Below are 24,414 nucleotides of genomic sequence, written 5' to 3' on the forward strand. Positions count from 1 at the left end.
GATTGATTGATTGATTGATTGATTGATTGATTGCATATTGAATGCAATGCAATGTTTGACAGACATAGGTGAAAGCAAGGCCAGGCAAGGCGCAGAAAATGTTGCAATTGGCCAGGAGAAATCAAACAAAATGCTACACTTGGCCTGAGAAAAGTGCTTCTTTGACCCTGAAATCAATTCCCATAAAGGGTTAAAAGACAACTCGCGCTGATTTCAATTCAATCTGTTTTTAGAAACTGGATCAGAGAAGGAGTGCACTGGTCCCGGAGATACTGCAATAACGGGTCAATGCGTGGAGTGGACAGAGCAAGCTCTTCTTCCATCTCCCTGTTCCAAAAATCCATTTAATATATGGTCCCCAAATAGGGGACGTATCAGATATTAAACTGATAAGAACAGATACTACACTTGATCTTAGCCAAAAGGCCGAGAAGCGATACCGAAGCCGCTGCGCCCCGTGGGCCGCACCAAGGCCTACCACCAATACCCATTGTGGAGACAGAGCAAAAGATTGCCGCAGGGAGGACATTTTCAGAAACTCTGGAGGGAGGCCTTCTCAATGACAGTTCTGCTGTCAATGACAGTTCTGCTGTGTATGTGTGTCTGTGTGTGAGAGACGGAGAGTGTGTGTGTCTGTCTGTCTGTCTGTCTGTGTGTGAGTGTTTGTTCAAGCTGTGCACGACGCGTTTTGAATCTGCATAACTCCGCCTACTTTGACCACACCCTCCAGCCAGCCCCATTGTGACAGCACATGAATGTTCCGTGCTAAGATTCTATCTACTGCAGGCAGCGCACCTGGTTGGTGAAAAGCATTAGAATGCTCACACACACACAGGTGTAGATGGACAAGACAAGCCTATTCAAGATCAGCACAGGCACCATTTTTACTTACTTTTTTTCTTTTAAAAATGCATATAATACAACGCATTGAAAAACCGGTGGTCCACAAGAGGGAGACAATGTTTCAAAAAAGAATTCCTGCGGTCAGAAATGCAGTATGTATGGCAGAACTACTCATTGAATGCTTCAATTTAAATAGCAAGTGCTGACAGACAGCAGGGGCCTAGTTTGGTAGCCGACACAGTATATTTGCAACACTGTAAGAAAGGCCTAAATCTTAACACACCTGTTGCAGCAACCAGTAAAGACAAATTGATTGATTGATTGATTGATTGATTGATTGATTGCATATTGAATGCAATGCAATGTTTGACAGACATAGGTGAAAGCAAGGCCAGGCAAGGCGCAGAAAATGTTGCAATTGGCCAGGAGAAATCAAACAAAATGCTACACTTGGCCTGAGAAAAGTGCTTCTTTGACCCTGAAATCAATTCCCATAAAGGGTTAAAAGACAACTCGCGCTGATTTCAATTCAATCTGTTTTTAGAAACTGGATCAGAGAAGGAGTGCACTGGTCCCGGAGATACTGCAATAACGGGTCAATGCGTGGAGTGGACAGAGCAAGCTCTTCTTCCATCTCCCTGTTCCAAAAATCCATTTAATATATGGTCCCCAAATAGGGGACGTATCAGATATTAAACTGATAAGAACAGATACTACACTTGATCTTAGCCAAAAGGCCGAGAAGCGATACCGAAGCCGCTGCGCCCCGTGGGCCGCACCAAGGCCTACCACCAATACCCATTGTGGAGACAGAGCAAAAGATTGCCGCAGGGAGGACATTTTCAGAAACTCTGGAGGGAGGCCTTCTCAATGACAGTTCTGCTGTCAATGACAGTTCTGCTGTGTATGTGTGTCTGTGTGTGAGAGACGGAGAGTGTGTGTGTCTGTCTGTCTGTCTGTCTGTGTGTGAGTGTTTGTTCAAGCTGTGCACGACGCGTTTTGAATCTGCATAACTCCGCCTACTTTGACCACACCCTCCAGCCAGCCCCATTGTGACAGCACATGAATGTTCCGTGCTAAGATTCTATCTACTGCAGGCAGCGCACCTGGTTGGTGAAAAGCATTAGAATGCTCACACACACACAGGTGTAGATGGACAAGACAAGCCTATTCAAGATCAGCACAGGCACCATTTTTACTTACTTTTTTTCTTTTAAAAATGCATATAATACAACGCATTGAAAAACCGGTGGTCCACAAGAGGGAGACAATGTTTCAAAAAAGAATTCCTGCGGTCAGAAATGCAGTATGTATGGCAGAACTACTCATTGAATGCTTCAATTTAAATAGCAAGTGCTGACAGACAGCAGGGGCCTAGTTTGGTAGCCGACACAGTATATTTGCAACACTGTAAGAAAGGCCTAAATCTTAACACACCTGTTGCAGCAACCAGTAAAGACAAATTGATTGATTGATTGATTGATTGATTGATTGATTGCATATTGAATGCAATGCAATGTTTGACAGACATAGGTGAAAGCAAGGCCAGGCAAGGCGCAGAAAATGTTGCAATTGGCCAGGAGAAATCAAACAAAATGCTACACTTGGCCTGAGAAAAGTGCTTCTTTGACCCTGAAATCAATTCCCATAAAGGGTTAAAAGACAACTCGCGCTGATTTCAATTCAATCTGTTTTTAGAAACTGGATCAGAGAAGGAGTGCACTGGTCCCGGAGATACTGCAATAACGGGTCAATGCGTGGAGTGGACAGAGCAAGCTCTTCTTCCATCTCCCTGTTCCAAAAATCCATTTAATATATGGTCCCCAAATAGGGGACGTATCAGATATTAAACTGATAAGAACAGATACTACACTTGATCTTAGCCAAAAGGCCGAGAAGCGATACCGAAGCCGCTGCGCCCCGTGGGCCGCACCAAGGCCTACCACCAATACCCATTGTGGAGACAGAGCAAAAGATTGCCGCAGGGAGGACATTTTCAGAAACTCTGGAGGGAGGCCTTCTCAATGACAGTTCTGCTGTCAATGACAGTTCTGCTGTGTATGTGTGTCTGTGTGTGAGAGACGGAGAGTGTGTGTGTCTGTCTGTCTGTCTGTCTGTGTGTGAGTGTTTGTTCAAGCTGTGCACGACGCGTTTTGAATCTGCATAACTCCGCCTACTTTGACCACACCCTCCAGCCAGCCCCATTGTGACAGCACATGAATGTTCCGTGCTAAGATTCTATCTACTGCAGGCAGCGCACCTGGTTGGTGAAAAGCATTAGAATGCTCACACACACACAGGTGTAGATGGACAAGACAAGCCTATTCAAGATCAGCACAGGCACCATTTTTACTTACTTTTTTTCTTTTAAAAATGCATATAATACAACGCATTGAAAAACCGGTGGTCCACAAGAGGGAGACAATGTTTCAAAAAAGAATTCCTGCGGTCAGAAATGCAGTATGTATGGCAGAACTACTCATTGAATGCTTCAATTTAAATAGCAAGTGCTGACAGACAGCAGGGGCCTAGTTTGGTAGCCGACACAGTATATTTGCAACACTGTAAGAAAGGCCTAAATCTTAACACACCTGTTGCAGCAACCAGTAAAGACAAATTGATTGATTGATTGATTGATTGATTGATTGATTGCATATTGAATGCAATGCAATGTTTGACAGACATAGGTGAAAGCAAGGCCAGGCAAGGCGCAGAAAATGTTGCAATTGGCCAGGAGAAATCAAACAAAATGCTACACTTGGCCTGAGAAAAGTGCTTCTTTGACCCTGAAATCAATTCCCATAAAGGGTTAAAAGACAACTCGCGCTGATTTCAATTCAATCTGTTTTTAGAAACTGGATCAGAGAAGGAGTGCACTGGTCCCGGAGATACTGCAATAACGGGTCAATGCGTGGAGTGGACAGAGCAAGCTCTTCTTCCATCTCCCTGTTCCAAAAATCCATTTAATATATGGTCCCCAAATAGGGGACGTATCAGATATTAAACTGATAAGAACAGATACTACACTTGATCTTAGCCAAAAGGCCGAGAAGCGATACCGAAGCCGCTGCGCCCCGTGGGCCGCACCAAGGCCTACCACCAATACCCATTGTGGAGACAGAGCAAAAGATTGCCGCAGGGAGGACATTTTCAGAAACTCTGGAGGGAGGCCTTCTCAATGACAGTTCTGCTGTCAATGACAGTTCTGCTGTGTATGTGTGTCTGTGTGTGAGAGACGGAGAGTGTGTGTGTCTGTCTGTCTGTCTGTCTGTGTGTGAGTGTTTGTTCAAGCTGTGCACGACGCGTTTTGAATCTGCATAACTCCGCCTACTTTGACCACACCCTCCAGCCAGCCCCATTGTGACAGCACATGAATGTTCCGTGCTAAGATTCTATCTACTGCAGGCAGCGCACCTGGTTGGTGAAAAGCATTAGAATGCTCACACACACACAGGTGTAGATGGACAAGACAAGCCTATTCAAGATCAGCACAGGCACCATTTTTACTTACTTTTTTTCTTTTAAAAATGCATATAATACAACGCATTGAAAAACCGGTGGTCCACAAGAGGGAGACAATGTTTCAAAAAAGAATTCCTGCGGTCAGAAATGCAGTATGTATGGCAGAACTACTCATTGAATGCTTCAATTTAAATAGCAAGTGCTGACAGACAGCAGGGGCCTAGTTTGGTAGCCGACACAGTATATTTGCAACACTGTAAGAAAGGCCTAAATCTTAACACACCTGTTGCAGCAACCAGTAAAGACAAATTGATTGATTGATTGATTGATTGATTGATTGATTGCATATTGAATGCAATGCAATGTTTGACAGACATAGGTGAAAGCAAGGCCAGGCAAGGCGCAGAAAATGTTGCAATTGGCCAGGAGAAATCAAACAAAATGCTACACTTGGCCTGAGAAAAGTGCTTCTTTGACCCTGAAATCAATTCCCATAAAGGGTTAAAAGACAACTCGCGCTGATTTCAATTCAATCTGTTTTTAGAAACTGGATCAGAGAAGGAGTGCACTGGTCCCGGAGATACTGCAATAACGGGTCAATGCGTGGAGTGGACAGAGCAAGCTCTTCTTCCATCTCCCTGTTCCAAAAATCCATTTAATATATGGTCCCCAAATAGGGGACGTATCAGATATTAAACTGATAAGAACAGATACTACACTTGATCTTAGCCAAAAGGCCGAGAAGCGATACCGAAGCCGCTGCGCCCCGTGGGCCGCACCAAGGCCTACCACCAATACCCATTGTGGAGACAGAGCAAAAGATTGCCGCAGGGAGGACATTTTCAGAAACTCTGGAGGGAGGCCTTCTCAATGACAGTTCTGCTGTCAATGACAGTTCTGCTGTGTATGTGTGTCTGTGTGTGAGAGACGGAGAGTGTGTGTGTCTGTCTGTCTGTCTGTCTGTGTGTGAGTGTTTGTTCAAGCTGTGCACGACGCGTTTTGAATCTGCATAACTCCGCCTACTTTGACCACACCCTCCAGCCAGCCCCATTGTGACAGCACATGAATGTTCCGTGCTAAGATTCTATCTACTGCAGGCAGCGCACCTGGTTGGTGAAAAGCATTAGAATGCTCACACACACACAGGTGTAGATGGACAAGACAAGCCTATTCAAGATCAGCACAGGCACCATTTTTACTTACTTTTTTTCTTTTAAAAATGCATATAATACAACGCATTGAAAAACCGGTGGTCCACAAGAGGGAGACAATGTTTCAAAAAAGAATTCCTGCGGTCAGAAATGCAGTATGTATGGCAGAACTACTCATTGAATGCTTCAATTTAAATAGCAAGTGCTGACAGACAGCAGGGGCCTAGTTTGGTAGCCGACACAGTATATTTGCAACACTGTAAGAAAGGCCTAAATCTTAACACACCTGTTGCAGCAACCAGTAAAGACAAATTGATTGATTGATTGATTGATTGATTGATTGATTGCATATTGAATGCAATGCAATGTTTGACAGACATAGGTGAAAGCAAGGCCAGGCAAGGCGCAGAAAATGTTGCAATTGGCCAGGAGAAATCAAACAAAATGCTACACTTGGCCTGAGAAAAGTGCTTCTTTGACCCTGAAATCAATTCCCATAAAGGGTTAAAAGACAACTCGCGCTGATTTCAATTCAATCTGTTTTTAGAAACTGGATCAGAGAAGGAGTGCACTGGTCCCGGAGATACTGCAATAACGGGTCAATGCGTGGAGTGGACAGAGCAAGCTCTTCTTCCATCTCCCTGTTCCAAAAATCCATTTAATATATGGTCCCCAAATAGGGGACGTATCAGATATTAAACTGATAAGAACAGATACTACACTTGATCTTAGCCAAAAGGCCGAGAAGCGATACCGAAGCCGCTGCGCCCCGTGGGCCGCACCAAGGCCTACCACCAATACCCATTGTGGAGACAGAGCAAAAGATTGCCGCAGGGAGGACATTTTCAGAAACTCTGGAGGGAGGCCTTCTCAATGACAGTTCTGCTGTCAATGACAGTTCTGCTGTGTATGTGTGTCTGTGTGTGAGAGACGGAGAGTGTGTGTGTCTGTCTGTCTGTCTGTCTGTGTGTGAGTGTTTGTTCAAGCTGTGCACGACGCGTTTTGAATCTGCATAACTCCGCCTACTTTGACCACACCCTCCAGCCAGCCCCATTGTGACAGCACATGAATGTTCCGTGCTAAGATTCTATCTACTGCAGGCAGCGCACCTGGTTGGTGAAAAGCATTAGAATGCTCACACACACACAGGTGTAGATGGACAAGACAAGCCTATTCAAGATCAGCACAGGCACCATTTTTACTTACTTTTTTTCTTTTAAAAATGCATATAATACAACGCATTGAAAAACCGGTGGTCCACAAGAGGGAGACAATGTTTCAAAAAAGAATTCCTGCGGTCAGAAATGCAGTATGTATGGCAGAACTACTCATTGAATGCTTCAATTTAAATAGCAAGTGCTGACAGACAGCAGGGGCCTAGTTTGGTAGCCGACACAGTATATTTGCAACACTGTAAGAAAGGCCTAAATCTTAACACACCTGTTGCAGCAACCAGTAAAGACAAATTGATTGATTGATTGATTGATTGATTGATTGATTGCATATTGAATGCAATGCAATGTTTGACAGACATAGGTGAAAGCAAGGCCAGGCAAGGCGCAGAAAATGTTGCAATTGGCCAGGAGAAATCAAACAAAATGCTACACTTGGCCTGAGAAAAGTGCTTCTTTGACCCTGAAATCAATTCCCATAAAGGGTTAAAAGACAACTCGCGCTGATTTCAATTCAATCTGTTTTTAGAAACTGGATCAGAGAAGGAGTGCACTGGTCCCGGAGATACTGCAATAACGGGTCAATGCGTGGAGTGGACAGAGCAAGCTCTTCTTCCATCTCCCTGTTCCAAAAATCCATTTAATATATGGTCCCCAAATAGGGGACGTATCAGATATTAAACTGATAAGAACAGATACTACACTTGATCTTAGCCAAAAGGCCGAGAAGCGATACCGAAGCCGCTGCGCCCCGTGGGCCGCACCAAGGCCTACCACCAATACCCATTGTGGAGACAGAGCAAAAGATTGCCGCAGGGAGGACATTTTCAGAAACTCTGGAGGGAGGCCTTCTCAATGACAGTTCTGCTGTCAATGACAGTTCTGCTGTGTATGTGTGTCTGTGTGTGAGAGACGGAGAGTGTGTGTGTCTGTCTGTCTGTCTGTCTGTGTGTGAGTGTTTGTTCAAGCTGTGCACGACGCGTTTTGAATCTGCATAACTCCGCCTACTTTGACCACACCCTCCAGCCAGCCCCATTGTGACAGCACATGAATGTTCCGTGCTAAGATTCTATCTACTGCAGGCAGCGCACCTGGTTGGTGAAAAGCATTAGAATGCTCACACACACACAGGTGTAGATGGACAAGACAAGCCTATTCAAGATCAGCACAGGCACCATTTTTACTTACTTTTTTTCTTTTAAAAATGCATATAATACAACGCATTGAAAAACCGGTGGTCCACAAGAGGGAGACAATGTTTCAAAAAAGAATTCCTGCGGTCAGAAATGCAGTATGTATGGCAGAACTACTCATTGAATGCTTCAATTTAAATAGCAAGTGCTGACAGACAGCAGGGGCCTAGTTTGGTAGCCGACACAGTATATTTGCAACACTGTAAGAAAGGCCTAAATCTTAACACACCTGTTGCAGCAACCAGTAAAGACAAATTGATTGATTGATTGATTGATTGATTGATTGATTGCATATTGAATGCAATGCAATGTTTGACAGACATAGGTGAAAGCAAGGCCAGGCAAGGCGCAGAAAATGTTGCAATTGGCCAGGAGAAATCAAACAAAATGCTACACTTGGCCTGAGAAAAGTGCTTCTTTGACCCTGAAATCAATTCCCATAAAGGGTTAAAAGACAACTCGCGCTGATTTCAATTCAATCTGTTTTTAGAAACTGGATCAGAGAAGGAGTGCACTGGTCCCGGAGATACTGCAATAACGGGTCAATGCGTGGAGTGGACAGAGCAAGCTCTTCTTCCATCTCCCTGTTCCAAAAATCCATTTAATATATGGTCCCCAAATAGGGGACGTATCAGATATTAAACTGATAAGAACAGATACTACACTTGATCTTAGCCAAAAGGCCGAGAAGCGATACCGAAGCCGCTGCGCCCCGTGGGCCGCACCAAGGCCTACCACCAATACCCATTGTGGAGACAGAGCAAAAGATTGCCGCAGGGAGGACATTTTCAGAAACTCTGGAGGGAGGCCTTCTCAATGACAGTTCTGCTGTCAATGACAGTTCTGCTGTGTATGTGTGTCTGTGTGTGAGAGACGGAGAGTGTGTGTGTCTGTCTGTCTGTCTGTCTGTGTGTGAGTGTTTGTTCAAGCTGTGCACGACGCGTTTTGAATCTGCATAACTCCGCCTACTTTGACCACACCCTCCAGCCAGCCCCATTGTGACAGCACATGAATGTTCCGTGCTAAGATTCTATCTACTGCAGGCAGCGCACCTGGTTGGTGAAAAGCATTAGAATGCTCACACACACACAGGTGTAGATGGACAAGACAAGCCTATTCAAGATCAGCACAGGCACCATTTTTACTTACTTTTTTTCTTTTAAAAATGCATATAATACAACGCATTGAAAAACCGGTGGTCCACAAGAGGGAGACAATGTTTCAAAAAAGAATTCCTGCGGTCAGAAATGCAGTATGTATGGCAGAACTACTCATTGAATGCTTCAATTTAAATAGCAAGTGCTGACAGACAGCAGGGGCCTAGTTTGGTAGCCGACACAGTATATTTGCAACACTGTAAGAAAGGCCTAAATCTTAACACACCTGTTGCAGCAACCAGTAAAGACAAATTGATTGATTGATTGATTGATTGATTGATTGATTGCATATTGAATGCAATGCAATGTTTGACAGACATAGGTGAAAGCAAGGCCAGGCAAGGCGCAGAAAATGTTGCAATTGGCCAGGAGAAATCAAACAAAATGCTACACTTGGCCTGAGAAAAGTGCTTCTTTGACCCTGAAATCAATTCCCATAAAGGGTTAAAAGACAACTCGCGCTGATTTCAATTCAATCTGTTTTTAGAAACTGGATCAGAGAAGGAGTGCACTGGTCCCGGAGATACTGCAATAACGGGTCAATGCGTGGAGTGGACAGAGCAAGCTCTTCTTCCATCTCCCTGTTCCAAAAATCCATTTAATATATGGTCCCCAAATAGGGGACGTATCAGATATTAAACTGATAAGAACAGATACTACACTTGATCTTAGCCAAAAGGCCGAGAAGCGATACCGAAGCCGCTGCGCCCCGTGGGCCGCACCAAGGCCTACCACCAATACCCATTGTGGAGACAGAGCAAAAGATTGCCGCAGGGAGGACATTTTCAGAAACTCTGGAGGGAGGCCTTCTCAATGACAGTTCTGCTGTCAATGACAGTTCTGCTGTGTATGTGTGTCTGTGTGTGAGAGACGGAGAGTGTGTGTGTCTGTCTGTCTGTCTGTCTGTGTGTGAGTGTTTGTTCAAGCTGTGCACGACGCGTTTTGAATCTGCATAACTCCGCCTACTTTGACCACACCCTCCAGCCAGCCCCATTGTGACAGCACATGAATGTTCCGTGCTAAGATTCTATCTACTGCAGGCAGCGCACCTGGTTGGTGAAAAGCATTAGAATGCTCACACACACACAGGTGTAGATGGACAAGACAAGCCTATTCAAGATCAGCACAGGCACCATTTTTACTTACTTTTTTTCTTTTAAAAATGCATATAATACAACGCATTGAAAAACCGGTGGTCCACAAGAGGGAGACAATGTTTCAAAAAAGAATTCCTGCGGTCAGAAATGCAGTATGTATGGCAGAACTACTCATTGAATGCTTCAATTTAAATAGCAAGTGCTGACAGACAGCAGGGGCCTAGTTTGGTAGCCGACACAGTATATTTGCAACACTGTAAGAAAGGCCTAAATCTTAACACACCTGTTGCAGCAACCAGTAAAGACAAATTGATTGATTGATTGATTGATTGATTGATTGATTGCATATTGAATGCAATGCAATGTTTGACAGACATAGGTGAAAGCAAGGCCAGGCAAGGCGCAGAAAATGTTGCAATTGGCCAGGAGAAATCAAACAAAATGCTACACTTGGCCTGAGAAAAGTGCTTCTTTGACCCTGAAATCAATTCCCATAAAGGGTTAAAAGACAACTCGCGCTGATTTCAATTCAATCTGTTTTTAGAAACTGGATCAGAGAAGGAGTGCACTGGTCCCGGAGATACTGCAATAACGGGTCAATGCGTGGAGTGGACAGAGCAAGCTCTTCTTCCATCTCCCTGTTCCAAAAATCCATTTAATATATGGTCCCCAAATAGGGGACGTATCAGATATTAAACTGATAAGAACAGATACTACACTTGATCTTAGCCAAAAGGCCGAGAAGCGATACCGAAGCCGCTGCGCCCCGTGGGCCGCACCAAGGCCTACCACCAATACCCATTGTGGAGACAGAGCAAAAGATTGCCGCAGGGAGGACATTTTCAGAAACTCTGGAGGGAGGCCTTCTCAATGACAGTTCTGCTGTCAATGACAGTTCTGCTGTGTATGTGTGTCTGTGTGTGAGAGACGGAGAGTGTGTGTGTCTGTCTGTCTGTCTGTCTGTGTGTGAGTGTTTGTTCAAGCTGTGCACGACGCGTTTTGAATCTGCATAACTCCGCCTACTTTGACCACACCCTCCAGCCAGCCCCATTGTGACAGCACATGAATGTTCCGTGCTAAGATTCTATCTACTGCAGGCAGCGCACCTGGTTGGTGAAAAGCATTAGAATGCTCACACACACACAGGTGTAGATGGACAAGACAAGCCTATTCAAGATCAGCACAGGCACCATTTTTACTTACTTTTTTTCTTTTAAAAATGCATATAATACAACGCATTGAAAAACCGGTGGTCCACAAGAGGGAGACAATGTTTCAAAAAAGAATTCCTGCGGTCAGAAATGCAGTATGTATGGCAGAACTACTCATTGAATGCTTCAATTTAAATAGCAAGTGCTGACAGACAGCAGGGGCCTAGTTTGGTAGCCGACACAGTATATTTGCAACACTGTAAGAAAGGCCTAAATCTTAACACACCTGTTGCAGCAACCAGTAAAGACAAATTGATTGATTGATTGATTGATTGATTGATTGATTGCATATTGAATGCAATGCAATGTTTGACAGACATAGGTGAAAGCAAGGCCAGGCAAGGCGCAGAAAATGTTGCAATTGGCCAGGAGAAATCAAACAAAATGCTACACTTGGCCTGAGAAAAGTGCTTCTTTGACCCTGAAATCAATTCCCATAAAGGGTTAAAAGACAACTCGCGCTGATTTCAATTCAATCTGTTTTTAGAAACTGGATCAGAGAAGGAGTGCACTGGTCCCGGAGATACTGCAATAACGGGTCAATGCGTGGAGTGGACAGAGCAAGCTCTTCTTCCATCTCCCTGTTCCAAAAATCCATTTAATATATGGTCCCCAAATAGGGGACGTATCAGATATTAAACTGATAAGAACAGATACTACACTTGATCTTAGCCAAAAGGCCGAGAAGCGATACCGAAGCCGCTGCGCCCCGTGGGCCGCACCAAGGCCTACCACCAATACCCATTGTGGAGACAGAGCAAAAGATTGCCGCAGGGAGGACATTTTCAGAAACTCTGGAGGGAGGCCTTCTCAATGACAGTTCTGCTGTCAATGACAGTTCTGCTGTGTATGTGTGTCTGTGTGTGAGAGACGGAGAGTGTGTGTGTCTGTCTGTCTGTCTGTCTGTGTGTGAGTGTTTGTTCAAGCTGTGCACGACGCGTTTTGAATCTGCATAACTCCGCCTACTTTGACCACACCCTCCAGCCAGCCCCATTGTGACAGCACATGAATGTTCCGTGCTAAGATTCTATCTACTGCAGGCAGCGCACCTGGTTGGTGAAAAGCATTAGAATGCTCACACACACACAGGTGTAGATGGACAAGACAAGCCTATTCAAGATCAGCACAGGCACCATTTTTACTTACTTTTTTTCTTTTAAAAATGCATATAATACAACGCATTGAAAAACCGGTGGTCCACAAGAGGGAGACAATGTTTCAAAAAAGAATTCCTGCGGTCAGAAATGCAGTATGTATGGCAGAACTACTCATTGAATGCTTCAATTTAAATAGCAAGTGCTGACAGACAGCAGGGGCCTAGTTTGGTAGCCGACACAGTATATTTGCAACACTGTAAGAAAGGCCTAAATCTTAACACACCTGTTGCAGCAACCAGTAAAGACAAATTGATTGATTGATTGATTGATTGATTGATTGATTGCATATTGAATGCAATGCAATGTTTGACAGACATAGGTGAAAGCAAGGCCAGGCAAGGCGCAGAAAATGTTGCAATTGGCCAGGAGAAATCAAACAAAATGCTACACTTGGCCTGAGAAAAGTGCTTCTTTGACCCTGAAATCAATTCCCATAAAGGGTTAAAAGACAACTCGCGCTGATTTCAATTCAATCTGTTTTTAGAAACTGGATCAGAGAAGGAGTGCACTGGTCCCGGAGATACTGCAATAACGGGTCAATGCGTGGAGTGGACAGAGCAAGCTCTTCTTCCATCTCCCTGTTCCAAAAATCCATTTAATATATGGTCCCCAAATAGGGGACGTATCAGATATTAAACTGATAAGAACAGATACTACACTTGATCTTAGCCAAAAGGCCGAGAAGCGATACCGAAGCCGCTGCGCCCCGTGGGCCGCACCAAGGCCTACCACCAATACCCATTGTGGAGACAGAGCAAAAGATTGCCGCAGGGAGGACATTTTCAGAAACTCTGGAGGGAGGCCTTCTCAATGACAGTTCTGCTGTCAATGACAGTTCTGCTGTGTATGTGTGTCTGTGTGTGAGAGACGGAGAGTGTGTGTGTCTGTCTGTCTGTCTGTCTGTGTGTGAGTGTTTGTTCAAGCTGTGCACGACGCGTTTTGAATCTGCATAACTCCGCCTACTTTGACCACACCCTCCAGCCAGCCCCATTGTGACAGCACATGAATGTTCCGTGCTAAGATTCTATCTACTGCAGGCAGCGCACCTGGTTGGTGAAAAGCATTAGAATGCTCACACACACACAGGTGTAGATGGACAAGACAAGCCTATTCAAGATCAGCACAGGCACCATTTTTACTTACTTTTTTTCTTTTAAAAATGCATATAATACAACGCATTGAAAAACCGGTGGTCCACAAGAGGGAGACAATGTTTCAAAAAAGAATTCCTGCGGTCAGAAATGCAGTATGTATGGCAGAACTACTCATTGAATGCTTCAATTTAAATAGCAAGTGCTGACAGACAGCAGGGGCCTAGTTTGGTAGCCGACACAGTATATTTGCAACACTGTAAGAAAGGCCTAAATCTTAACACACCTGTTGCAGCAACCAGTAAAGACAAATTGATTGATTGATTGATTGATTGATTGATTGATTGCATATTGAATGCAATGCAATGTTTGACAGACATAGGTGAAAGCAAGGCCAGGCAAGGCGCAGAAAATGTTGCAATTGGCCAGGAGAAATCAAACAAAATGCTACACTTGGCCTGAGAAAAGTGCTTCTTTGACCCTGAAATCAATTCCCATAAAGGGTTAAAAGACAACTCGCGCTGATTTCAATTCAATCTGTTTTTAGAAACTGGATCAGAGAAGGAGTGCACTGGTCCCGGAGATACTGCAATAACGGGTCAATGCGTGGAGTGGACAGAGCAAGCTCTTCTTCCATCTCCCTGTTCCAAAAATCCATTTAATATATGGTCCCCAAATAGGGGACGTATCAGATATTAAACTGATAAGAACAGATACTACACTTGATCTTAGCCAAAAGGCCGAGAAGCGATACCGAAGCCGCTGCGCCCCGTGGGCCGCACCAAGGCCTACCACCAATACCCATTGTGGAGACAGAGCAAAAGATTGCCGCAGGGAGGACATTTTCAGAAACTCTGGAGGGAGGCCTTCTCAATGACAGTTCTGCTGTCAATGACAGTTCTGCTGTGTATGTGTGTCTGTGTGTGAGAGACGGAGAGTGTGTGTGTCTGTCTGTCTGTCTGTCTGTGTGTGAGTGTTTGTTCAAGCTGTGCACGACGCGTTTTGAATCTGCATAACTCCGCCTACTTTGACCACACCCTCCAGCCAGCCCCATTGTGACAGCACATGAATGTTCCGTGCTAAGATTCTATCTACTGCAGGCAGCGCACCTGGTTGGTGAAAAGCATTAGAATGCTCACACACACACAGGTGTAGATGGACAAGACAAGCCTATTCAAGATCAGCACAGGCACCATTTTTACTTACTTTTTTTCTTTTAAAAATGCATATAATACAACGCATTGAAAAACCGGTGGTCCACAAGAGGGAGACAATGTTTCAAAAAAGAATTCCTGCGGTCAGAAATGCAGTATGTATGGCAGAACTACTCATTGAATGCTTCAATTTAAATAGCAAGTGCTGACAGACAGCAGGGGCCTAGTTTGGTAGCCGACACAGTATATTTGCAACACTGTAAGAAAGGCCTAAATCTTAACACACCTGTTGCAGCAACCAGTAAAGACAAATTGATTGATTGATTGATTGATTGATTGATTGATTGCATATTGAATGCAATGCAATGTTTGACAGACATAGGTGAAAGCAAGGCCAGGCAAGGCGCAGAAAATGTTGCAATTGGCCAGGAGAAATCAAACAAAATGCTACACTTGGCCTGAGAAAAGTGCTTCTTTGACCCTGAAATCAATTCCCATAAAGGGTTAAAAGACAACTCGCGCTGATTTCAATTCAATCTGTTTTTAGAAACTGGATCAGAGAAGGAGTGCACTGGTCCCGGAGATACTGCAATAACGGGTCAATGCGTGGAGTGGACAGAGCAAGCTCTTCTTCCATCTCCCTGTTCCAAAAATCCATTTAATATATGGTCCCCAAATAGGGGACGTATCAGATATTAAACTGATAAGAACAGATACTACACTTGATCTTAGCCAAAAGGCCGAGAAGCGATACCGAAGCCGCTGCGCCCCGTGGGCCGCACCAAGGCCTACCACCAATACCCATTGTGGAGACAGAGCAAAAGATTGCCGCAGGGAGGACATTTTCAGAAACTCTGGAGGGAGGCCTTCTCAATGACAGTTCTGCTGTCAATGACAGTTCTGCTGTGTATGTGTGTCTGTGTGTGAGAGACGGAGAGTGTGTGTGTCTGTCTGTCTGTCTGTCTGTGTGTGAGTGTTTGTTCAAGCTGTGCACGACGCGTTTTGAATCTGCATAACTCCGCCTACTTTGACCACACCCTCCAGCCAGCCCCATTGTGACAGCACATGAATGTTCCGTGCTAAGATTCTATCTACTGCAGGCAGCGCACCTGGTTGGTGAAAAGCATTAGAATGCTCACACACACACAGGTGTAGATGGACAAGACAAGCCTATTCAAGATCAGCACAGGCACCATTTTTACTTACTTTTTTTCTTTTAAAAATGCATATAATACAACGCATTGAAAAACCGGTGGTCCACAAGAGGGAGACAATGTTTCAAAAAAGAATTCCTGCGGTCAGAAATGCAGTATGTATGGCAGAACTACTCATTGAATGCTTCAATTTAAATAGCAAGTGCTGACAGACAGCAGGGGCCTAGTTTGGTAGCCGACACAGTATATTTGCAACACTGTAAGAAAGGCCTAAATCTTAACACACCTGTTGCAGCAACCAGTAAAGACAAATTGATTGATTGATTGATTGATTGATTGATTGATTGCATATTGAATGCAATGCAATGTTTGACAGACATAGGTGAAAGCAAGGCCAGGCAAGGCGCAGAAAATGTTGCAATTGGCCAGGAGAAATCAAACAAAATGCTACACTTGGCCTGAGAAAAGTGCTTCTTTGACCCTGAAATCAATTCCCATAAAGGGTTAAAAGACAACTCGCGCTGATTTCAATTCAATCTGTTTTTAGAAACTGGATCAGAGAAGGAGTGCACTGGTCCCGGAGATACTGCAATAACGGGTCAATGCGTGGAGTGGACAGAGCAAGCTCTTCTTCCATCTCCCTGTTCCAAAAATCCATTTAATATATGGTCCCCAAATAGGGGACGTATCAGATATTAAACTGATAAGAACAGATACTACACTTGATCTTAGCCAAAAGGCCGAGAAGCGATACCGAAGCCGCTGCGCCCCGTGGGCCGCACCAAGGCCTACCACCAATACCCATTGTGGAGACAGAGCAAAAGATTGCCGCAGGGAGGACATTTTCAGAAACTCTGGAGGGAGGCCTTCTCAATGACAGTTCTGCTGTCAATGACAGTTCTGCTGTGTATGTGTGTCTGTGTGTGAGAGACGGAGAGTGTGTGTGTCTGTCTGTCTGTCTGTCTGTGTGTGAGTGTTTGTTCAAGCTGTGCACGACGCGTTTTGAATCTGCATAACTCCGCCTACTTTGACCACACCCTCCAGCCAGCCCCATTGTGACAGCACATGAATGTTCCGTGCTAAGATTCTATCTACTGCAGGCAGCGCACCTGGTTGGTGAAAAGCATTAGAATGCTCACACACACACAGGTGTAGATGGACAAGACAAGCCTATTCAAGATCAGCACAGGCACCATTTTTACTTACTTTTTTTCTTTTAAAAATGCATATAATACAACGCATTGAAAAACCGGTGGTCCACAAGAGGGAGACAATGTTTCAAAAAAGAATTCCTGCGGTCAGAAATGCAGTATGTATGGCAGAACTACTCATTGAATGCTTCAATTTAAATAGCAAGTGCTGACAGACAGCAGGGGCCTAGTTTGGTAGCCGACACAGTATATTTGCAACACTGTAAGAAAGGCCTAAATCTTAACACACCTGTTGCAGCAACCAGTAAAGACAAATTGATTGATTGATTGATTGATTGATTGATTGATTGCATATTGAATGCAATGCAATGTTTGACAGACATAGGTGAAAGCAAGGCCAGGCAAGGCGCAGAAAATGTTGCAATTGGCCAGGAGAAATCAAACAAAATGCTACACTTGGCCTGAGAAAAGTGCTTCTTTGACCCTGAAATCAATTCCCATAAAGGGTTAAAAGACAACTCGCGCTGATTTCAATTCAATCTGTTTTTAGAAACTGGATCAGAGAAGGAGTGCACTGGTCCCGGAGATACTGCAATAACGGGTCAATGCGTGGAGTGGACAGAGCAAGCTCTTCTTCCATCTCCCTGTTCCAAAAATCCATTTAATATATGGTCCCCAAATAGGGGACGTATCAGATATTAAACTGATAAGAACAGATACTACACTTGATCTTAGCCAAAAGGCCGAGAAGCGATACCGAAGCCGCTGCGCCCCGTGGGCCGCACCAAGGCCTACCACCAATACCCATTGTGGAGACAGAGCAAAAGATTGCCGCAGGGAGGACATTTTCAGAAACTCTGGAGGGAGGCCTTCTCAATGACAGTTCTGCTGTCAATGACAGTTCTGCTGTGTATGTGTGTCTGTGTGTGAGAGACGGAGAGTGTGTGTGTCTGTCTGTCTGTCTGTCTGTGTGTGAGTGTTTGTTCAAGCTGTGCACGACGCGTTTTGAATCTGCATAACTCCGCCTACTTTGACCACACCCTCCAGCCAGCCCCATTGTGACAGCACATGAATGTTCCGTGCTAAGATTCTATCTACTGCAGGCAGCGCACCTGGTTGGTGAAAAGCATTAGAATGCTCACACACACACAGGTGTAGATGGACAAGACAAGCCTATTCAAGATCAGCACAGGCACCATTTTTACTTACTTTTTTTCTTTTAAAAATGCATATAATACAACGCATTGAAAAACCGGTGGTCCACAAGAGGGAGACAATGTTTCAAAAAAGAATTCCTGCGGTCAGAAATGCAGTATGTATGGCAGAACTACTCATTGAATGCTTCAATTTAAATAGCAAGTGCTGACAGACAGCAGGGGCCTAGTTTGGTAGCCGACACAGTATATTTGCAACACTGTAAGAAAGGCCTAAATCTTAACACACCTGTTGCAGCAACCAGTAAAGACAAATTGATTGATTGATTGATTGATTGATTGATTGATTGCATATTGAATGCAATGCAATGTTTGACAGACATAGGTGAAAGCAAGGCCAGGCAAGGCGCAGAAAATGTTGCAATTGGCCAGGAGAAATCAAACAAAATGCTACACTTGGCCTGAGAAAAGTGCTTCTTTGACCCTGAAATCAATTCCCATAAAGGGTTAAAAGACAACTCGCGCTGATTTCAATTCAATCTGTTTTTAGAAACTGGATCAGAGAAGGAGTGCACTGGTCCCGGAGATACTGCAATAACGGGTCAATGCGTGGAGTGGACAGAGCAAGCTCTTCTTCCATCTCCCTGTTCCAAAAATCCATTTAATATATGGTCCCCAAATAGGGGACGTATCAGATATTAAACTGATAAGAACAGATACTACACTTGATCTTAGCCAAAAGGCCGAGAAGCGATACCGAAGCCGCTGCGCCCCGTGGGCCGCACCAAGGCCTACCACCAATACCCATTGTGGAGACAGAGCAAAAGATTGCCGCAGGGAGGACATTTTCAGAAACTCTGGAGGGAGGCCTTCTCAATGACAGTTCTGCTGTCAATGACAGTTCTGCTGTGTATGTGTGTCTGTGTGTGAGAGACGGAGAGTGTGTGTGTCTGTCTGTCTGTCTGTCTGTGTGTGAGTGTTTGTTCAAGCTGTGCACGACGCGTTTTGAATCTGCATAACTCCGCCTACTTTGACCACACCCTCCAGCCAGCCCCATTGTGACAGCACATGAATGTTCCGTGCTAAGATTCTATCTACTGCAGGCAGCGCACCTGGTTGGTGAAAAGCATTAGAATGCTCACACACACACAGGTGTAGATGGACAAGACAAGCCTATTCAAGATCAGCACAGGCACCATTTTTACTTACTTTTTTTCTTTTAAAAATGCATATAATACAACGCATTGAAAAACCGGTGGTCCACAAGAGGGAGACAATGTTTCAAAAAAGAATTCCTGCGGTCAGAAATGCAGTATGTATGGCAGAACTACTCATTGAATGCTTCAATTTAAATAGCAAGTGCTGACAGACAGCAGGGGCCTAGTTTGGTAGCCGACACAGTATATTTGCAACACTGTAAGAAAGGCCTAAATCTTAACACACCTGTTGCAGCAACCAGTAAAGACAAATTGATTGATTGATTGATTGATTGATTGATTGATTGCATATTGAATGCAATGCAATGTTTGACAGACATAGGTGAAAGCAAGGCCAGGCAAGGCGCAGAAAATGTTGCAATTGGCCAGGAGAAATCAAACAAAATGCTACACTTGGCCTGAGAAAAGTGCTTCTTTGACCCTGAAATCAATTCCCATAAAGGGTTAAAAGACAACTCGCGCTGATTTCAATTCAATCTGTTTTTAGAAACTGGATCAGAGAAGGAGTGCACTGGTCCCGGAGATACTGCAATAACGGGTCAATGCGTGGAGTGGACAGAGCAAGCTCTTCTTCCATCTCCCTGTTCCAAAAATCCATTTAATATATGGTCCCCAAATAGGGGACGTATCAGATATTAAACTGATAAGAACAGATACTACACTTGATCTTAGCCAAAAGGCCGAGAAGCGATACCGAAGCCGCTGCGCCCCGTGGGCCGCACCAAGGCCTACCACCAATACCCATTGTGGAGACAGAGCAAAAGATTGCCGCAGGGAGGACATTTTCAGAAACTCTGGAGGGAGGCCTTCTCAATGACAGTTCTGCTGTCAATGACAGTTCTGCTGTGTATGTGTGTCTGTGTGTGAGAGACGGAGAGTGTGTGTGTCTGTCTGTCTGTCTGTCTGTGTGTGAGTGTTTGTTCAAGCTGTGCACGACGCGTTTTGAATCTGCATAACTCCGCCTACTTTGACCACACCCTCCAGCCAGCCCCATTGTGACAGCACATGAATGTTCCGTGCTAAGATTCTATCTACTGCAGGCAGCGCACCTGGTTGGTGAAAAGCATTAGAATGCTCACACACACACAGGTGTAGATGGACAAGACAAGCCTATTCAAGATCAGCACAGGCACCATTTTTACTTACTTTTTTTCTTTTAAAAATGCATATAATACAACGCATTGAAAAACCGGTGGTCCACAAGAGGGAGACAATGTTTCAAAAAAGAATTCCTGCGGTCAGAAATGCAGTATGTATGGCAGAACTACTCATTGAATGCTTCAATTTAAATAGCAAGTGCTGACAGACAGCAGGGGCCTAGTTTGGTAGCCGACACAGTATATTTGCAACACTGTAAGAAAGGCCTAAATCTTAACACACCTGTTGCAGCAACCAGTAAAGACAAATTGATTGATTGATTGATTGATTGATTGATTGATTGCATATTGAATGCAATGCAATGTTTGACAGACATAGGTGAAAGCAAGGCCAGGCAAGGCGCAGAAAATGTTGCAATTGGCCAGGAGAAATCAAACAAAATGCTACACTTGGCCTGAGAAAAGTGCTTCTTTGACCCTGAAATCAATTCCCATAAAGGGTTAAAAGACAACTCGCGCTGATTTCAATTCAATCTGTTTTTAGAAACTGGATCAGAGAAGGAGTGCACTGGTCCCGGAGATACTGCAATAACGGGTCAATGCGTGGAGTGGACAGAGCAAGCTCTTCTTCCATCTCCCTGTTCCAAAAATCCATTTAATATATGGTCCCCAAATAGGGGACGTATCAGATATTAAACTGATAAGAACAGATAAGGTTTCAACAAAATTTTATTTAGTCATAAGACATAGAACAAGAAAATTTGAAACCTTTTGTGCAAAAGAAACATAAAAAATTACAATAATAAAATACAACAACATGAAACAACTTAATATAAAACAGTATTCCACATATAAAAACACCATCTACGATTCGCTTCTTTCTTCCCCACATCTTTAACATCCTTTAAAAAATAAATAAACATTTCACTAAAAGCCAATTTAATACAATCATTAACAGAGATAAAATCACGGTTAAAAAGTAGAATGTTTCTCACTTTCCAGATTGCATTTTTGGCACAGTTTATTATACACCAGCATATTTTGAACTGGTGTGTAGTGGGGCAATTAAAAAGTCCATATAAAACATACTCATAGCTAAAATCTTTAAGACCACAAACCCATTTTAAAAGTATCCCAAATTTCCCCCAAAGTTCTTGTGCAAAACAGCAGTTCCAAAAAAGGTGTAAAACAGTCTCATCCTCTCGGCAAGAGTCTCTTGGGCACTTTGCCCGCGCCGCCAGGCCTCTCCTATGCTGGAAGTCTCTGGTTGGGAGGCACTGGCGGGCAGCCATCCATGCAAGGTCTTTGTGAGTGTTGGCCAAGAATTTCCCAAAGACGTTCCTCCACACACGCTTGGATCTACTCCATGAGAAGTTGCTCACAGGGGACACTCCTTCTTCTCTTCTCAGATGAACCATCAATTTTCTTCTGTCCAGAAGGAGATCGGCATCCAAGTCCTTTAATTTATGAGTCCTTATCACCTTTTCTAAAACAATAAAATGCTTGGGCGGGCATAATAAAATGGGTGCTGATAAGCATGGTCTGAACCATTTTTTAAAAATAAAACCACAAGTATATTTTAAAAACAGACTAAAAGTAGAATTAGTGTTAAAAACTTTAAAACAAAAACAAAAGAAATTTACATACAAATACAGATGCAAGTCAGGGACATCTTTTCCTCCATTTTGTTGTTTTTTATACATCTCCGTTCGCCTCAGCTTTTCCATTTTTGATCCCCAAATGAACATAAAGATACATCGAGTTAGTTTTTTTAGCATCAACTCAGAAGGAGGATATACCATGGCAATATAAAGCATCATTGGCAACAAAACAGATTTAATGATTAAAATTTTTCCCTCAATTGACAAGCTTCTCAAATTCCAGAAGGAGAGTTTTTTCACTATTTTATGTTGTACCTCCTCCCAGCTCACGTGTCCATCATTTTTAGCGTCAAATACAATTCCCAAGATTTTAACATTGTCGTGCTTCAATTTTACTGCTGGTAGGTCATTTGTATCCCAGGAACCCAAAATCAAACATTCAGTTTTATTAAAATTCATTTTAAAACCTGAAGCCTGACTAAAAAAATTGGTGCACATTACCACTCTCCGGAGTGAAGCAGGATCTGTACAGATGGCAGTAACATCATCCATGTAGGCAAATACTTTGACTTGGGCCCCTCCTCCACCCGGAATAGGAACCCCTCGGACCACTTTGTCTCTCCGGATCATACACAGCAGGGGTTCCATAGCACAAATAAAAAGAATTGGGGATAATGGACACCCCTGCTTCACTCCGGATTCCAACGGGATAAAATCTGTTAAAAAACCATTGACAGAAATTTGAGAAAACACATTATTATATAAAATCATAATACGAGATAAAAACATGTCGGGGATCGCCATTTGTTTTAAAACTTTAAAAAGATACTCATGCGAGACCCTGTCAAACGCCTTTTCAAAGTCCAGCGCCAACAGGGCCAGGCTTTGATTTCTATCCCTAGAGTACCATATTACATCTCTGATCACATTTAAAATCTCAGCAATATTCCTCCCTGGTACTCCACATACTTGTTCGGGTTGTATCAGTTTATTAATAACAGTTTTAAAACGACAAGCAATAATTTTGGCTAAAACTTTATAATCCATGTTGAGGAGGGTGATAGGCCTCCAATTCCTGAGGTCATCACGAGCGCCCTTTTTCTTATAAATTAAGGACACTATCCCCCTCCTCCATGACTTAGGCAGCTCTGAACACATAAAAACCTCTTTAAAAAGTGCTAAAAGATCCTCCTTTAAAACATCCCAAAAAGTCAAATAAAATTCAACAGGTAGACCATCTGCTCCTGGGGCTTTCCCTTTTGAAAAACTTTTAAAAACACTAAAAAGTTCTTCCATGCTGACATCATCTATTAAAAACCCCTGGTCTACAGAACTCAACTTAAAATCTAGGATATTAAGAGCATCTTGTAAAAACACATTATTTACACTTTTTTTACTAAAAAGGTCTCTATAAAAATTAAAAGCCACCTTCTTCATACCTTCCACAGTTGTTTCTCCATCAAGACAGGTGATCGTCTCCTTTTTCTCCATCACTTTTTTAAAAAAGAAACGTGTACACTTCTCACCTTCTTCTAAATGTTTCACTTTGGAATTAAAAATTATTTCTTTACCTTTTTGATCTAGGCACAATTGTATTTCAGTTTTTAGGCTTGCAATATCATCTTCCACCTCTAGTCCTATCTCTTTAAATTTATGGAGAGTTTGCAGTCTCATATTTAAATTTACATAAATCTGCTTTTTCAGCCGCGCCTTCCTCTTTCCAGCCCTGATAAAAAAAACCCTTATTTTATCTTTGATCACTTCCCACCAGGATAGGATTTTAATATATGGAGGCCTTAGCTGTCTCCATTCCTGGTAGGCGTTACAGAAGTCTAACCTCACCTGAGGGTCTTCCAGCAAATGGACTCCCAGGCGCCATAAACCTCTATTTATCCTCAGCTCTCCTTGATACTCTATCTTTAAGCTTAAAATTTTATGATCAGAGAATAAATTAGGCATTAAAACAAATTGTACAGGGCTAAAATCCTCAGATAAAAACATAAAATCGATCCTGGAAGCCACTCCCCGACCGGACCATGTAAATCCTGGGTCCGTCGGCGAAAGCGACCTCCAGGCATCGCATAACTTAAAATCAGTCTGCAAGCTATTTAGTAAAAAACACGACTTATCTATCTTACGGATTGGGTCACCCCCTCCTCGGCGCTCATTCACATTCAGGCAATTAAAATCCCCGGCTATTAAGAGAGGAGATGACCCTACACAGAAAACCGGTAAAATTTCAAACAAACGTATACGCTCCTGTTTATCTGGTGGAGCGTACACATTAATGACACGGAAATTAAAATTATTAAAACACAAATGTACTAGGATAGCTCTGCCGGGTACAATCTC

General features: G+C 43.5%; 18 non-coding genes and 1 pseudogene across 18 annotated transcripts; all 19 read right to left on the bottom strand.

Annotated features, from left to right (window-relative positions):
• Positions 1 to 247: 247 nt before the first annotated feature.
• On the bottom strand, positions 248 to 438 carry LOC143770990 (U2 spliceosomal RNA). Its single transcript, XR_013214890.1, has one exon. It is a non-coding gene; the product is annotated as a U2 spliceosomal RNA (small nuclear RNA).
• A 963-nt stretch (positions 439 to 1,401) lies between these two features.
• Positions 1,402 to 1,592, bottom strand: LOC143770992 (U2 spliceosomal RNA). Its single transcript, XR_013214891.1, has one exon. It is a non-coding gene; the product is annotated as a U2 spliceosomal RNA (small nuclear RNA).
• A 963-nt stretch (positions 1,593 to 2,555) lies between these two features.
• Positions 2,556 to 2,746, bottom strand: LOC143770993 (U2 spliceosomal RNA). The gene has a single exon (XR_013214892.1). It is a non-coding gene; the product is annotated as a U2 spliceosomal RNA (small nuclear RNA).
• Positions 2,747 to 3,709: 963 nt separating this feature from the next.
• LOC143770994 (U2 spliceosomal RNA) lies at positions 3,710 to 3,900 on the bottom strand. The gene has a single exon (XR_013214893.1). It is a non-coding gene; the product is annotated as a U2 spliceosomal RNA (small nuclear RNA).
• A 963-nt stretch (positions 3,901 to 4,863) lies between these two features.
• On the bottom strand, positions 4,864 to 5,054 carry LOC143770995 (U2 spliceosomal RNA). Its single transcript, XR_013214894.1, has one exon. It is a non-coding gene; the product is annotated as a U2 spliceosomal RNA (small nuclear RNA).
• Positions 5,055 to 6,017: 963 nt separating this feature from the next.
• On the bottom strand, positions 6,018 to 6,208 carry LOC143770996 (U2 spliceosomal RNA). The gene has a single exon (XR_013214895.1). It is a non-coding gene; the product is annotated as a U2 spliceosomal RNA (small nuclear RNA).
• A 963-nt stretch (positions 6,209 to 7,171) lies between these two features.
• On the bottom strand, positions 7,172 to 7,362 carry LOC143770997 (U2 spliceosomal RNA). The gene has a single exon (XR_013214896.1). It is a non-coding gene; the product is annotated as a U2 spliceosomal RNA (small nuclear RNA).
• A 963-nt stretch (positions 7,363 to 8,325) lies between these two features.
• LOC143770998 (U2 spliceosomal RNA) lies at positions 8,326 to 8,516 on the bottom strand. The gene has a single exon (XR_013214897.1). It is a non-coding gene; the product is annotated as a U2 spliceosomal RNA (small nuclear RNA).
• Positions 8,517 to 9,479: 963 nt separating this feature from the next.
• Positions 9,480 to 9,670, bottom strand: LOC143770999 (U2 spliceosomal RNA). The gene has a single exon (XR_013214898.1). It is a non-coding gene; the product is annotated as a U2 spliceosomal RNA (small nuclear RNA).
• A 963-nt stretch (positions 9,671 to 10,633) lies between these two features.
• LOC143771000 (U2 spliceosomal RNA) lies at positions 10,634 to 10,824 on the bottom strand. Its single transcript, XR_013214899.1, has one exon. It is a non-coding gene; the product is annotated as a U2 spliceosomal RNA (small nuclear RNA).
• Positions 10,825 to 11,787: 963 nt separating this feature from the next.
• On the bottom strand, positions 11,788 to 11,978 carry LOC143771001 (U2 spliceosomal RNA). The gene has a single exon (XR_013214900.1). It is a non-coding gene; the product is annotated as a U2 spliceosomal RNA (small nuclear RNA).
• A 963-nt stretch (positions 11,979 to 12,941) lies between these two features.
• On the bottom strand, positions 12,942 to 13,132 carry LOC143771002 (U2 spliceosomal RNA). The gene has a single exon (XR_013214901.1). It is a non-coding gene; the product is annotated as a U2 spliceosomal RNA (small nuclear RNA).
• Positions 13,133 to 14,095: 963 nt separating this feature from the next.
• Positions 14,096 to 14,286, bottom strand: LOC143771003 (U2 spliceosomal RNA). Its single transcript, XR_013214902.1, has one exon. It is a non-coding gene; the product is annotated as a U2 spliceosomal RNA (small nuclear RNA).
• Positions 14,287 to 15,249: 963 nt separating this feature from the next.
• LOC143771004 (U2 spliceosomal RNA) lies at positions 15,250 to 15,440 on the bottom strand. Its single transcript, XR_013214903.1, has one exon. It is a non-coding gene; the product is annotated as a U2 spliceosomal RNA (small nuclear RNA).
• Positions 15,441 to 16,403: 963 nt separating this feature from the next.
• LOC143771005 (U2 spliceosomal RNA) lies at positions 16,404 to 16,594 on the bottom strand. Its single transcript, XR_013214904.1, has one exon. It is a non-coding gene; the product is annotated as a U2 spliceosomal RNA (small nuclear RNA).
• Positions 16,595 to 17,557: 963 nt separating this feature from the next.
• Positions 17,558 to 17,748, bottom strand: LOC143771006 (U2 spliceosomal RNA). The gene has a single exon (XR_013214905.1). It is a non-coding gene; the product is annotated as a U2 spliceosomal RNA (small nuclear RNA).
• Positions 17,749 to 18,711: 963 nt separating this feature from the next.
• On the bottom strand, positions 18,712 to 18,902 carry LOC143771008 (U2 spliceosomal RNA). Its single transcript, XR_013214906.1, has one exon. It is a non-coding gene; the product is annotated as a U2 spliceosomal RNA (small nuclear RNA).
• A 963-nt stretch (positions 18,903 to 19,865) lies between these two features.
• LOC143771009 (U2 spliceosomal RNA) lies at positions 19,866 to 20,056 on the bottom strand. Its single transcript, XR_013214907.1, has one exon. It is a non-coding gene; the product is annotated as a U2 spliceosomal RNA (small nuclear RNA).
• A 963-nt stretch (positions 20,057 to 21,019) lies between these two features.
• LOC143771270 (U2 spliceosomal RNA) lies at positions 21,020 to 21,220 on the bottom strand (annotated as a pseudogene).
• Between the last annotated feature and the right edge of the window lie 3,194 nt (positions 21,221 to 24,414).

Source organism: Ranitomeya variabilis, chromosome 4, assembly GCF_051348905.1.
Source record: "Ranitomeya variabilis isolate aRanVar5 chromosome 4, aRanVar5.hap1, whole genome shotgun sequence".
NCBI lineage: Eukaryota > Metazoa > Chordata > Amphibia > Anura > Dendrobatidae > Ranitomeya > Ranitomeya variabilis.